Source organism: Dendrobates tinctorius, unplaced genomic scaffold (genome assembly GCF_039654945.1).
Source record: "Dendrobates tinctorius isolate UK_male_01 unplaced genomic scaffold, ASM3965494v1 ptg000188l, whole genome shotgun sequence".
NCBI lineage: Eukaryota > Metazoa > Chordata > Amphibia > Anura > Dendrobatidae > Dendrobates > Dendrobates tinctorius.
In genome coordinates this window covers 3,896,586-3,908,587 of record NW_027361855.1, presented here as the reverse complement: position 1 = coordinate 3,908,587, position 12,002 = coordinate 3,896,586, and the positions used below count along the sequence as shown (strand labels likewise).

At 41.5% G+C, this 12,002-nt stretch overlaps 1 protein-coding gene across 2 annotated transcripts in view; it reads left to right on the top strand.

Annotated features, from left to right (window-relative positions):
- PLEKHM3 (pleckstrin homology domain containing M3) overlaps positions 1-12,002 on the top strand; it is a 1,535,517-nt gene that overhangs the window by 1,426,500 nt on the left and 97,015 nt on the right. The gene's annotated exons all lie outside the window — the stretch shown is intronic.

Sequence of the window (12,002 nt, the reverse complement as noted above, 5' to 3'; positions counted from 1 at the left end):
GCCTCCTGAGACATATATTTTGAATGTGTACGCTATCCATACATGTTATCCGGGGAAACGGCACCCTTTCTAACCTTTGTGCAATCACGTGCAATCCATACTGGGCCTTACACCGTCTGAGCCTGCCTCCTGAGACATATATTTTGAATGTGTACGCTATCCATACATGTTATCCGGGGATACGGTACCCTTTCTAACCTTTGTGCAATCCATACTGGGCCTAACACCGTCTGAGCCTGCCTCCTGAGACATATATTTTGAATGTGTACGCTATCCATACATGTTATCCGGGGATACGGTACCCTTTCTAACCTTTGTGCAATCACGTGCAATCCATACTGGGCCTAACACCGTCTGAGCCTGCTTCCTGAGACATATATTTTGAATGTGTACGCTATCCATACATGTTATCCGGGGATACGGTACCCTTTCTAACCTTTGTGCAATCACGTGCAATCCATACTGGGCCTAACACCGTCTGAGCCTGCCTCCTGAGACATATATTTTGAATGTGTACGCTATCCATACATGTTATCCGGGGATACGGTACCCTTTCTAACCTTTGTGCAATCACGTGCAATCCATACTGGGCCTAACACCGTCTGAGCCTGCCTCCTGAGACATATATTTTGAATGTGTATGCTATCCATACATGTTATCCGGGGATACGGTACCCTTTCTAACCTTTGTGCAATCACGTGCAATCCATACTGGGCCTAACACCGTCTGAGCCTGCCTCCTGAGACATATATTTTGAATGTGTACGCTATCCATACATGTTATCCGGGGATACGGTACCCTTTCTAACCTTTGTGCAATCACGTGCAATCCATACTGGGCCTAACACCGTCTGAGCCTGCCTCCTGAGACATATATTTTGAATGTGTACGCTATCCATACATGTTATCCGGGGATACGGTACCCTTTCTAACCTTTGTGCAATCACGTGCAATCCATACTGGGCCTAACACCGTCTGAGCCTGCCTCCTGAGACATATATTTTGAATGTGTACGCTATCCATACATGTTATCCGGGGATACGGTACCCTTTCTAACCTTTGTGCAATCACGTGCAATCCATACTGGGCCTAACACCGTCTGAGCCTGCCTCCTGAGACATATATTTTGAATGTGTACGCTATCCATACATGTTATCCGGGGAAACGGTACCCTTTCTAACCTTTGTGCAATCACGTGCAATCCATACTGGGCCTAACACCGTCTGAGCCTGCCTCCTGAGACATATATTTTGAATGTGTACGCTATCCATACATGTTATCCGGGGATACGGTACCCTTTCTAACCTTTGTGCAATCACGTGCAATCCATACTGGGCCTAACACCGTCTGAGCCTGCCTCCTGAGACATATATTTTGAATGTGTACGCTATCCATACACGTTATCCGGGGATACGGTACCCTTTCTAACCTTTGTGCAATCACGTGCAATCCATACTGGGCCTAACACCGTCTGAGCCTGCCTCCTGAGACATATATTTTGAATGTGTACGCTATCCATACATGTTATCCGGGGATACGGTACCCTTTCTAACCTTTGTGCAATCACGTGCAATCCATACTGGGCCTAACACCGTCTGAGCCTGCCTCCTGAGACATATATTTTGAATGTGTACGCTATCCATACATGTTATCCGGGGATACGGTACCCTTTCTAAACTTTGTGCAATCACGTGCAATCCATACTGGGCCTAACACCGTCTGAGCCTGCCTCCTGAGACATATATTTTGAATGTGTACGCTATCCATACATGTTATCCGGGGATACGGTACCCTTTCTAACCTTTGTGCAATCACGTGCAATCCATACTGGGCCTAACACCGTCTGAGCCTGCCTCCTGAGACATATATTTTGAATGTGTACGCTATCCATACATGTTATCCGGGGATACGGTACCCTTTCTAACCTTTGTGCAATCACGTGCAATCCATACTGGGCCTAACACCGTCTGAGCCTGCCTCCTGAGACATATATTTTGAATGTGTACGCTATCCATACATGTTATCCGGGGAAACGGTACCCTTTCTAACCTTTGTGCAATCACGTGCAATCCATACTGGGCCTAACACCGTCTGAGCCTGCCTCCTGAGACATATATTTTGAATGTGTACGCTATCCATACATGTTATCCGGGGAAACGGTACCCTTTCTAACCTTTGTGCAATCACGTGCAATCCATACTGGGCCTAACACCGTCTGAGCCTGCCTCCTGAGACATATATTTTGAATGTGTACGCTATCCATACATGTTATCCGGGGATACGGTACCCTTTCTAACCTTTGTGCAATCACGTGCAATCCATACTGGGCCTAACACCATCTGAGCCTGCCTCCTGAGACATATATTTTGAATGTGTACGCTATCCATACATGTTATCCGGGGATACGGTACCCTTTCTAACCTTTGTGCAATCACGTGCAATCCATACTGGGCCTAACACCGTCTGAGCCTGCCTCCTGAGACATATATTTTGAATGTGTACGCTATCCATACATGTTATCCGGGGATACGGTACCCTTTCTAACCTTTGTGCAATCACGTGCAATCCATACTGGGCCTAACACCGTCTGAGCCTGCCTCCTGAGACATATATTTTGAATGTGTATGCTATCCATACATGTTATCCGGGGATACGGTACCCTTTCTCACCTTTGTGCAATCACGTGTAATCCATACTGGGCGTGAGAATGGCTGGCGAGCTGTTAAGCAAGCTACAGCACCTGTGGTTTGCACACGTAAGTTTTTCATTTTTTCAGGAATGACGGTTAGGCCTAATTCCGGAACTGCGGTTGACCTGCACTTACTGGGAAATCATTGTTCGCGGGTAATAATTGTAATCAGTGATCCCCATCACTAACGTTGTTCAGCGGGTTATCTGCACCAGTAAGCGACAAACGCTGGCCTTTTCAGTGTAGCGCACATGCAGCCACGGACATGTAAGGGCATGACACACCAGTTATTGGCCAATCTCATGTGCCAGAGCCTCATGTGTCCCTCTAGCAAGCCGGACTCGGACCGCGGGGCATGACGGAGTCTCGTTCGTTAACGGAATTAAGCTTGCAATGTGTGCATCTGTTCTGTAGCTGGCATGGTTGAGGTTTCCCAGGTGGAGTCGAATTTAACCGTAGGCTCCACTCCTGGTGGTGCCCTTCTGGACATTCCTTTAAGGTTCAGCTTTGCAACCATACTGCCCACGTAAAACAAACACTTTGCCTTCATGAACGCTGTTTGGAGGGTCATGACTCGTGGGAATAACGCCGCCCAATCAGTTAACCTGCTAAAGAGATCCTTCGTTGCTCCCAAGCATGACATCACACTCCCTAGGAAGAAGGTAATGCCACTGTGGCGACCGTACTCCTGGGGGCGACACAAGTGCACTGATGCCCAGCCACTACTCGATGAATCTGCTGGTACATTGACCCAGACCACTACATTCCCCTCACACGCTACACGACCTGAATCTGACCCTGATGAAACTCAGGTTACCCTTCCCATATACAGTTCCATCTTACACGGTGACAAAGAGGAAGCTGCAGATGAAAGTGCAGGTTCGGCCCACCCGCCATCAGACACACCACCGTACTATCAGGGGCCCTGTGCCAGTGCCGTCGCCAACGAGTGGGCCCCCCCCTGCTTGCCCAGGATCACAGCACTTGCAAAGTTGAAATACTGTGCAGTGAGATGGAAGATGGGGACGACGATGAATCCAGACAAGTACAGGGATTCCCTAGCGAGGAGACTTATTTGATTGTTTTCAATGTTGGGACAGCAATTTTTGGGGAGCACTATACTCTGGAGAATGATAGATGGGGCCCACCATACACTGGAACATTCCAAAGGTGGACATCAGACACTGGAGCAGCATTTACAGGGCCCATTATACACTAGAGCATTAGAAATGGGCAGCGTCGGACTGGAACACCTTGGGCCCACCAGAGAAAATCATTCTTGGGGCCCACTATGTAGCTGCATAGAGTTAAATACCAGACCACCAATTATGCGGTAAAACACGCTAATATCCGGGTATAATATAAGGTTGTACATGTCTTAATTATGTAGCAGGAGTTGGGGTAGCCCCCTCATAGAATATAAAGCAGCCCCCTCACATAGTATAATGCAGCCATCTCATAGAATATAATGCAGCCATCTCATAGAATATAATACTGCCCCCCTCATAGGGTATAATACTGCCCCCCTCATAGGGAATAATGCACCCCCTCATAGGGTATAATGCACCCCCTCATAGGGTATAATGCACCCCCTCATAGGGTATAATACTGCCCCCCTCATAGGGTATAATACTGCCCCCTCATAGGGTATAATACTGCCCCCCTCATAGGGAATAATGCACCCCCTCATAGGGAATAATGCACCCCCTCATAGGGTATAATGCTGCCCCCTCATAGGGTATAATACTGCCCCCCTCATAGGGAATAATGCACCCCCTCATAGGGTATAATGCTATATAGATATAGAGTTAGAAAGATATAGATAGAAAGATAGATGTAGAAATAGATAGATATAGAGATAGATAGTAGATAATGGATAGAAAGTAGATAATGGATAGATATAGATAGAAAGATTCATAGAGATAGATAGAGATAGATATAAAGATAGATATAGAAAGAAATATAGATAGATAGATAGATCGATAGGTAGATAGATATAGAGATAGATAGAAAATAGATAATGGATAGATAGATAGATATAGAGATAGATAGCTATAGATAGAAAGATATAGAGATAGATAGATATATAGATAGAGATAGATAATAGATATAGATAATAGATAGAGATATACAGATATAATAATAATAATATAGACATATATAGATAGATATAGAGATAAATATATATAGATAGATGGCTATAAATAAAAATAGATATAGAGATATATATAGAGATAGATAGATATAGAGATAATAGATATAGAGATAGATAGATATAGAGACAGATAGATATAGAAAGATAGATATAGAGATAGATATAGAGATAATAGCTAGATATAGAGATATGTATAGAGATAGATAGATATAGAGTTAGAAAGATAGATAGATATAGAGAGAGATATAGAGATATATAGAGATAGATAGATGGATAGATAGATATAGATAATAGAGATAATAGATATATATAATAGATAGATATACAGATAGATATAGAGATAGATGGATAGATAGATAGATAGATAAAGAGAGAGAGATAGAGATAGATAGATAATGAGATATAGAGATAGATATAGTGTTAGATAGAAAGATAGATCTAGAGATATATAGATATAGAGATAGATAGATATAGAGATAGATATGGATATAGAGATAACAGATAGATATAGAGATAGATAGATATAGAGATAGATAGATATAGAGATAATATATAGATAGATAGATATAGAGATAATATATAGATAGCTATAGAGAGAGAGATATATAGAGATTTATATAGAGAGAAACAGATATAGATATAGAGATAGATATAGAGATAGATAGGTAGATAGATATAGAGATAATAGATAGATATAGAGATAGATAGATATAGATATAAAGATAGATAGAGAGAGCGGTAGATAGAGAGAGAGAAAGATATAGAGAGAGATAGATACAGAGACCGATAAATAGATAGAGAGATAGATATAGATATAGATAATAGATAGAGATAGATAGATAAAGATAGATAATAAATATAGAGATAACAGATAGATATAGAGATAGAGTAAGATAGAAAGATATAGAGATAGGTATATATAGATAATAGAGATAGCTAGATAGATAGACATAATAGATAGATAAAGAGATAGATAGATATAGATAGATAGATAGATAGATAGAGAAAGATAGATAGATATAGAGATAGAGATAGAAAGATAGATAGATATACAGAGAGATAGATATAGAGAGAGATATAGAGAGAAATAGATATAGATATAGAGATAATAGATATATATAGAGATAGATATAGATATAGGGAGAGATAGATACAGAGAAAAGATATAGAGATAAATAGAGAAAGATAGATAGATATATAGATATAGAGATATAAAGATAGATATAGAGATAGATGTAGAGATAGAAAGATAGATATAGAGATAGAGCGATAGATAGAGATAGATATAGATAATAGATAGAGATAAATAGAAAGATAGATAGAGAAAGATAGATAGATATAGAGATAGAGATATAAAGATAGATAGATATACAGAGAGATAGATATAGAGATAGGTAGATATAGAGAGAGATATAGAGAGAAATAGATCTAGATATAGAGATAATAGATATATATAGAGATAGATATAGATATAGGGAGAGATAGATACAGAGAAAAGATATAGAGATAAATAGAGAAAGATAGATAGATATATAGATATAGAGATAGAAAGATAGATATAGAGATAGATGTAGAGATAGAAAGATAGATATAGAGATAGAGCGATAGATAGAGATAGATATAGATAATAGATATAGATAGATAAAGATAGATATAGAGATAGAGATAGAGATAGAAAGATAGATAGATATACAGAGAGATAGATATAGAGATAGATAGATATAGAGAGAGATATAGAGAGAAATAGATATAGATATAGAGATAATAGATATATATAGAGATAGATATAGATATAGGGAGAGATAGATACAGAGAAAAGATATAGAGATAAATAGAGAAAGATAGATATATAGATATAGAGATAGAAAGATAGATATAGAGATAGAGCGATATATAGATATACAGATAGATAGAGATATATAGATAGATAGCTATAGAGATATAGAGATAGATATAGAGAGAAATAGATATAGATATAGAGCTAGAGATAGATATATAGATATAGATATAAAGATAGATATAGAGATAGATATAGATATAGAGATAGAGCGGTAGATAGCGAGAGATATAGATATAGAGATAGATAACGGATAGATAAATAGATAGATAGGTATAGAGATAGATAGATATAGATATTAGATAGAGATATATATAGATAGATATAGATGGTAGCTAGATAGATAATAAATATAGAGATAATAGATATAGAGATAGATAGAGTAAGATAGATAGATATAGAGATAGATAGACATAATAGATAGATATAGAGATATATATAGAAAGATATAGAGATAGATAGATAGATATAGAGATAGATGTAGAGATAGAAAGATAGATATAAATATAGAGCGATAGATAGATATAGAAATAGATAGATTAGATATAGATAATAGATAGAGATAGATATAGAGATAGATAGATATAGATAATAGATAGAGATAGAAAGATAGATAGATATAAGAGAGATAGAGAGAGATATAGAGAGATAGATAGATAGATAGAGAGAGAGACAGATAGAGAGAGCGAGAGAGATATAAAAAAAAAAAAAACCACAATACTCACCTCTCCTCCTCGCTCCCACGCTGATTCCAGCAGCCGGCTTCAGTGTCAGGAGCTGTCCCCTCTGCCAGACACCCAGCGGGTGCGCGATGTAGTGACGTCATCGCGCACTGGCTGTGAGCCAGGAGCAGAGAGGACTGAGGGCGGCGCCGGCCCTGATTTACAGCTGTAGTCTGCAGAGCAGCTTACTGGGCTGGGGGCGGGGCCTCTGGGGGTGTGGAGACCTGAAATGATATTCACTGCTTCGCAGTGAATATTCATTTCTCTTTAGCAGCGGGGACAGGGGCTCCTGCCTCCTGACACCCGCTGCTGCTCCGCTGGCAGGGGCCCCCATAGCAGCTGCATGGTGTGCGACACACCACTGGCTGGGGGCCCCTGGAGCAGCGGGGGCCCTAGGCAACTGCTGGCCCTGTATGCCAGCAGGTGCCAGGGCCCACCGGAGAATCCTCCGGTTCTCCGGTGGGCCAGTCCAACGCTGGAAATGGGGCCCATTATGTTTGGAGCATTATTTGGGCCCATAAGACAGTGGAGCTTCATCCATGGGGACCAACATATACTGTAGCATTATGTGGAGCTCATCATATACTGTTTCAAACATTATATGGGACCAATGATTCTGTATGGAGAAATAGATGGGCCTCGTCATGAGATGTAAAAAGTGAGGTATTTTTCATTGTACTATACCGCTATTTTTCTGCCGTATCGGAGCATGATGAGTTGTGGTATGTGTTAAAGCGGCGCTCTTTCGCCCAGGGCACATGAAAACCTGCAGCCAGCCCTCCCCCCCCCACAACTTTAGCCAAATAACCCCCATTTTTCAGTGCGTAACTTGTATTATGAAGTTAATTAAGGTTGACAAGCTTAAGTAAGAAGAATTGATGCTTTTGGCATTCAAATGGGCACTGTAGGTGTGTTTCCTGTCCTCCTCTCACTGCCGACTTTTATTCCCCATTGACTTACATTGGGTTTCGTGTTTCGGGACGACCCCGACTTTTCCCTATAATCGGACGATCTTGCTCGACCCGACTTTTGGAAAAGTCGGGTTTCACGAAACGAAACGCGACCCTAAAAAAACAAAAGTCGCTCAACTTTAGTATTCACTATGCATTCTCTTAACCCCTTACCTACAATTGACGTAATATTCCGTCCATGTGACCATGGACCTAATTACCATGGACGGAATATTACGTCACCATGATCAGCGGCGCCCACGTGGTGAGCGCCGCTGATCGCGGCCGGGTGTCAGCTAATTATCATAGCTGACACCCGGCACAATGTGTCAGGGGCGGTCACGGACCGCCCCCGACACGTTAACCCCTTGCACACCGCGATCAAACGCGATCGCGGTGTACCGGGGGTTAAAGGGAAGCATCGGCAGGGAGGGGGCTCCCTCCGTGCTTCCCTGAGCCCCCCACGGCAGCGCAATGTGCAGCGCTGCTGCGGGGGGCTCCTTTCCTCCAGGCCCCCGAATCCAAGATGGCGACGGGGGCCTTCGGGGGCCTGAGGAAGCTGGCTTCCTCAGTGCCTGCAAAGCGCAGGCATGAGGAAGTCTGCAGCAGTGCCTGTGACAGATCGCTGATCTGTCACAGTGATCTGTGATGTGACAGATCAGCGATCTGTCACAGGACAGTGATGTCCCACCTGGGACAAGGTAATAAAGTAAAAAAAAAAAAAAAAAAAAGTGTTAAAAATAATTTAAAAAAAATCGCTAAATAAATTAGTAAAAAAAAAAAAAAATATTCCCCAATAAATCCATTTTTTCAAAATAAAAAAAACCAAAAACAATAAAAGTACACATATTTGGTATCGCCGCGTCCGTAATGACCTGCCCTATAAAACTGTCCCATTAGTTAACCCCTTTAGCGAACCCCTTAAAAAATAAAAATAAAAAACGAAGCAAAAAATAATGATTTATTATCATACCACCGAACAAAAAGTGCAATAACGCGCGATCAAAAAGACACATATAAATATCCATGGTACCGCTGAAAACGTCATCTTGTCCCGCAAAAAACGAGCCACCATACAGCATCATCCACAAAAAAATAAAAAAGTTATAGCTCGCAGAATAAAGCGATGCAAAAATAATTATTTTTTATATAAAATTGTTTTCATTGCAAAAAACCGACAAAACATAAAAAAACGACCTAAATGAGGTATCGCTGTAACCGTACTGACCCGAAGAATTAAACCGCTTTATCAATTTTACCGCACGCGGAACGGTGTAAACGCACCCCCCCAAAAGAAATTCATGAAATGCTGGTTTTTGTTCATTCTGCGTCCCAAAAATCGGAATAAAAAGCGATCAAAAAATGTCACGTGCCCGAAAATGGTACCAATAAAAACGTCAACTCGTCCCGCAAAAAATAAGACCTCACATGACTCGGTGGGTCAAAATACGGAAAAATTATAGCTCTCAATATGTGGTGATGCAAAAACTACTTTTACAATAAAAAGCGTCTTTTAGCGTGCGACAGCCGACAAACATAAAAACCGCCATAAATAGTAAATCAAACCCCCCGTTATCACCCCCTTAGTTAGGGAAAAATAATAAAACTAAAAGAAAATGTATTTATTTCCATTTTCCCGCTAGGGTTAGGGTTAGGGTAGGGTTAGGGCTAGGGCTAGGGTTAGGGTTAGGGTTAGGGCTAGGGTTAGGGCTAGGGCTCAGATTAGGGTTAGGGGTGTGTTGAGGTTAGGGTTGGAGTTATAATTGGGGGGTTTCCACTGTTTGGGCACATCAGGTGCTCTCCAAAGGCAACATGGCGTCTGATCTCAGTTCCAGCCAATTCTGCGTTGAAAAAGTCAAATGGTGCTCCTTCCCTTCCAAGCTCTGCCATGCGCCCAAACAGTGTTTTACCCCCACATGTAGGGTATCAGCCTACTCAGGACAAATTACAAAACAACTTTTGGGGTCCAATTTCTCCTGTTACCCTTAGGAAAATAAAAAATTGGGGGCAAAAATATAATTTTGCGGAAAAAAATGTTTTTTTTATTTTCACGCCCAGGCGTTATAAACTTCTGTGAAGCACTTGGGGGTTCAAAGTGCTCTCCACACATCTAGATAAGCTCCGTGGGGGGTCTAGTTTCCAAAATGGGGTCACTTGTGGGGAGTTTCAATAGTTTAGGTACATCAGGGGCTCTCCAAATGCACATGACACCCGCAGACCAATCCATCAAAGTCTGCATTCCAAAACGTCACTACTTCCCTTCCGAGCCCCGACGTGTGCCCATACAGTAGTTTTCTCCCACATATGAGGTATCAGCGTACTCAGGACAAATTGGACAACAACTTTTGGGGTCCAATTTCTCCTGGTACCCTTGGGAAAATAAAAAAATTGGGGACTAATTGATCATGTTTGTGGAAAAAATACGATTTTTTTATTTTCATGCCTGGGCATTATAAACTTCTGTGAAGCCCTTGGGGGTTTAAAGTGCTCACCACACATCTAGATAAGTTCCTCAGGGGGTCTAGTTTCCAAAATGGGATCATTTGTGGGGGGTTTTCACTGTTTAGGTACATTAGGGGCTCTCCAAAGGCAACATGACACCCACAGACCATTCCATCAAAGTCTGCATTCCAAAACGTCACTACTTCCCTTCTAAGCCCTGACGTGTGTCCATACAGTAGTTTTCTCCCACATATGGGGTGTCAGCGTACTCAGGACAAATTGGACAACAACTTTTGGGGTCCAATTTCTCCTGTTACCCTTGGGAAAATAAAAAAATGGGGACTAAAAGATGATGTTTGTGGAAAAAATACGATTTTTTTATTTTCACGCCCGGACGTTATAAACTTCAGTGAAGCACTGGGGGGTTCAAAGTGCTCACCACACATCTAGATAAGTTCCATGGGGGGTCTAGTTTCCAAAATGGTGTCATTTGTGGGGGGTTTCTACTGTTTTGGTACATCAGGGGCTTTCCTAACGCGACATGGTGTCCGATCTCAATTCCAGCCAAAAACGTCAAATGGCGCTGCTTCCCTTCCGAGCTCTGCCATGCGCCCAAATAGTGGTTTACACCCACATGTGGGGTATCAGCGTACTCAAGATAAATTGCACAATATCTTTTATGGTCCTGTTACTTTTGGAAAAATAAGAATTGAGGGTGAAAAGATCATTTTTGTGGAAAAAATATGATTTTTTAATTGTACTGCTGTACGTTATAAACTTCAGTGAAGCACTGGGGGGTTCAAAGTGCTCACCACACATCTAGATAAGTTCCTTGGGGGGTCTAGTTTCCAAAATGGTGTCATTTGTGGGGGGTTTCTAGTGTTTTGGTACATCAGGGGTTTTCCAATCGCGACATGGTGTCCGATCTCAATTCTAGCCAAAAACGTCAAATGGCGCTGCTTCCCTTCCGAGCTCTGCTATGCGCCCAAATAGTCATTTACACCCACATATGGGGTATCAGCGTACTCAGGACAAATTGCACAATAACTTTTAAGGTCCTGTTACCCTTGGAAAAATAAAAATTGGGGGTGAAAAGATCATTTTTGTGGAAAAAATATGATTTTTTAATTGTACCGCTGTACGTTATAAACTTCTGTGAAGCCCTTGTGGGTTCAAAGTTCTCACCACATATCTAGATAAGTTCCTTG